This window comes from Triticum aestivum, chromosome 5A (assembly GCF_018294505.1).
Source record: "Triticum aestivum cultivar Chinese Spring chromosome 5A, IWGSC CS RefSeq v2.1, whole genome shotgun sequence".
Lineage (NCBI taxonomy): Eukaryota > Viridiplantae > Streptophyta > Magnoliopsida > Poales > Poaceae > Triticum > Triticum aestivum.
This window is the reverse complement of record NC_057806.1, coordinates 37,806,403-37,810,716: the sequence shown is the minus strand read 5'-3', so window position 1 is coordinate 37,810,716 and position 4,314 is coordinate 37,806,403.

Here is a 4,314-nt window from a genome sequence, read left to right as displayed (position 1 = left end):
ACTTTGGCAAGTTCAAATGGTATCAATTTTCTACAATGCTTTCCTATGCCCAAATTACCATGCTCCACTAAATTTCAGCTCAATCCATTCATTATTTTGAGCCCAGCTTCAACATTCATATTTTTGTCCAGTGTGGTACTTTGCAAAGCAAGTACCACCTAGGATCCTCCTTTTGAGATAAAAAATTGTGAAGACATTCTCCTTAGTAGATGATCATTCTCAGCCAAAACTCACGCCCATTGGCCATGTGCATTTCCCGTACCACTAATCAAACACTTGGCTGCTTATTCATGTTTGAGCATCGATCGGTCTCCTCGTGAGAATCTTATGTTGTGATTTTCTTCCTATCACCTACCTGGGGAGTTCCCAACCCACTAGACATGCCTAGGCTGCCCAGAACACATGGCAATGCCACGGTCACGCGGTGACCACGCGGCGGGCATGCGAGTTTATGTGCTCTAGAGTTGGGGGCCTCGGCCACCGCCCAAACCTCGACGTATCGCCACCAAACCATGTATTTATGATTAAATAGGTACTTATGTAACTAGAAATGATTTTTGGACAAAATAAATAGCAAACTATGACACAGCTGCAGTTCAAATTTGACCCGCTTCCTACTCAATCGGTGGGAATTTGTCTTTTTCACGAGAGGTGGATCAAAACTTTTGACACCCAACCATTTTGTCAATTGTGCATTATATATGGCCTAGTATTTTATAAAATTGATTAGGTCCAATTTTGCAACAAATATATGGTAGGTCCTTCACAAAAAAACTCATTTTGGGCACTCAGAAAAATGGAAAATGAATTTTTCATGCAAAGAAAATGAAAACTTCCTTAGGCAACATTGTTTGGAATTCCAAGATACACCCTTGTGCACAATATGAGATCATTTGAACAAACTATGCCATGAATGTGGCCATAAGATTGATCATTTGGCTTGAAAGCCATGAATCTTCACGCCTGATAGCTCATTTCTGAGAACACTTTTTTAAAAGAATTGCCGTATTACAAGTTTATTATTTTTCCTGGGAACTTGGCCATATATAATGACACAATGCGAAGGTTTCCCAATTTTTTGATTTTTTTGAACTTTTTATGCCCGTTTCAAAATGCGGTCAAAACGGCGGGAATGACCGTTCCTAGCTAGTGGTTGAATCTTGAATTTTTTTGGTGTTTCTCTGATTAAATAGATACTTATGTACCTAGAAATGATTTTTGGAAAAAATAAAGAGCAAACTACGAGGTAGCAGTTCAAATTTGACCCGCTTCCTCCTGAATCGGTAGGAATTTGTCTTTTTCACGAGAGGTGGATCAAAACTTTTGACACCCAAACATTTGGTCAATTGTGCATTAAATATGTCCTAATATTTTATAAAATTGATTTGGTGCAATTTTGCAATAATTATTTGGGAGGTCCTTCACAAAAAATCCTCCTTTTGGGCACTCGAAAAATGGAAAATGGTTTTTTCGTCCAAAGAAAATGGAAACTTCCTTAGGCGACATTGTTTGCCATTCCAATATGCACCCTTGTGCACAATATGAGATCATTTGAACAAACTATGCCATGAATGTGGCCATAAGTTTGATCATTTGGCTTGAAAGCCATTGATCTCCACACGTAATAGCTCGTTTCTGAGAACACTTTTTTAAAATAATTGCCGTATTACAAGTTTGTTATTTTTCCTGGGAACTTGGCCACATATAATGACACAATGCGAAGGTTTTCCAACTTTTTGAATTTTTTTGAATTTTTTATGCCCATTTCAAAATGCGGTCAAAACGGCGGGAATGACCGTTCCTAGCTAGTGGTCGAATCTTGGAATTTTTTGGTGTTTCTCTGATAAAATAGATACTTATGTACCTAGAAAAGATTTTTGGAAAAAATAAAGAGCAAACTACAAGGCAGCTACAATTCAAATTTGACCCGCTTCCAGCTGAACCAGCGGAAATTTGTCTTTTTCACCAGAGGTGGATCGAATCTTTTGATACCCAACCATTTGGTCAATTGTGCATTAAACATGGCCTAGTATTTTAGAAAAATAATTTGGTCCATTTTTACAACAATTATTTGGTAGTTCCTTCACAAAAAACCTCATTTCGGGCACTAGAAAAATGGAAAATGATTTTTTCGTGCAAAGAAAATGAAAACTTCCTTAGGCAACATTGTTTGTCATTCCAATATGCACCCTTGTGCACAATATGAGATAATTTAAGCAAATTATGCCATCAATGTGGCCATAAGATTGATCATTTGGCTTGAAAGCCATTGTTCTCCACACGTGATAGCTCGTTTATGAGAACAATTTTTTAAAATAATTGCCGTATTACAAGTTTATTATTTTTCCTGTGAACTTGGCCACATATAATGACACAATGCGAAGGTTTTCCAATTTTTTGATTTTTTTTGAATTTTTTATGCCCGTTTCAAAATGCGGTCAAAACGGCGGGAATGACCGTTCCTAGCTAGTGGTCGAATCTTGGAATTTTTTTTGGTGTTCCTCTGATAAAATAGGTACTTATGTACCTAGAAATGATTTTTGGACAAAATAAAGAGCAAACTACAAGGCAGCTACAATTCAAATTTAACCCGCTTCCAGCTGAATCGGCAGAAATTTGTCTTTTTCACCAGAGGTGGACCGAATCTTTTGACACCCAACCATTTGGTCAATTGTGCATTAAACATGGCCTAGTATTTTACAAAATTGATTTAGTACAATTTTGCAACATTTATTTGGTAGTTCCTTCACAAAAAAACATCATTTCGGGCACTCGAAAAATGGGAAATGAATTTTCCGTGTAAAGAAAATGAAAACTTCCTTAGGCAACATTGTTTGTCATTCCAATATGCACCCTTGTGCACAATATGAAACCATTTGAACAAACTATGCCATGAATGTGGCCATAAGATTGATTATTTGACTTGAAAGCCATGAATCTTCACACATGATAGCTCATTTCTGAGAACATTTTTTTAAAACAATTGCCGTATTACAAGTTTGTTATTTTTCCTGTGAACTTGGCCACATATAATGACACAATGCGAAAGTTTCCCAATTTTTTGATTTTTTTGAATTTTTTATGCCTGTTTCAAAATGCGGTCAAAACAACGGGAATGACCGTTCCTAGCTAGTGGTTTAATCTTGGAATTTTTTTGGTGTTTCTCTGATTAAATAGCTACTTTTATACCTAGAAATGATTTTTGGAAAAAATAAATAGCAAACTATGAGGCAGCCGCAGTTCAAATTTGACCCGCTTCCAGCTGAATCGGCGGAAATTTGTCTTTTTCCGGAGAGGTGGATCAAAACTTTTTACACCCAACCATTTGGTCAATTGTGCATTAAATATGGCCTAGTATTTTAGAAAGTGGATTTGGTCCAATTTTGCAACAATTATTTGGTAGGTCCTTCACAAAAAAACTCATTTTGGGCACTTGGAAAATGGAAAATGATTTTTTCGTCCAAAGAAAATGAAAATTTCCTTAGGCAACATTGTTTGCCATTCCAATATGCACCCTTGTGCATAATATGAGATCATTTGAACAAACTATGCATCTTCATATATGATAACTCGGTTCCGAGAACACTTGGCTTAAAAGCCATTGATCTTCATACATGATAACTTGGTTCCGAGAACAGTTTTTAAGACATTTACTGTAGTCAATATTTATTATTTTTCGTGTAAACTAGGTCAGATATAATCCCACATTGCGAAAGTTTTTTTGTTTTTTTGAATTTCTTTCAAAATGTTGTCAACACGGCAGGTATGACTACAAGTCTTCGGTCACCGGGAAGGTGACGACGACGAACTCCTCGCTCGCGACCACCTCCTCGATGCCCTGCTCTTCTACGTGCTGAGGTCCTTGCTGGCAGCCTTGCTGGATAAAAATCCAGAGCTTCTTTATTCAGTATTGCCTCCCCCGCCCCCGCCCCCGCCCCCGATCGCCACCTAAAGCTAAAATGATCCACACACGCGGGATCCGACGACCCTCCTCACCGCCGATGACCAAGAGGTCACCGGCGGAGGGGAACCGCCGAAAGACGGCGCCAAAAGAGTCGGTTCTCTTAGCCAAAGAGATCTGCACTTTATTTTCAACCGGTTATGACCTACTTAGATGGTCATGGACGTCGCACACATGTACTCTATTTTGATTGGTTCAGAGGCATGTCACGCGGATCATGGATCGAGCACCGTCCGATCCACCCGGATCCAACGACAGCGCTCCCTCCTCACCTTCTCACCCCACCTAGCCCAACAACCCACAGGCCACAGCCCGCAGTCCTCCCTCGTCCCCCGCGAACCCTAGCGCTCCCC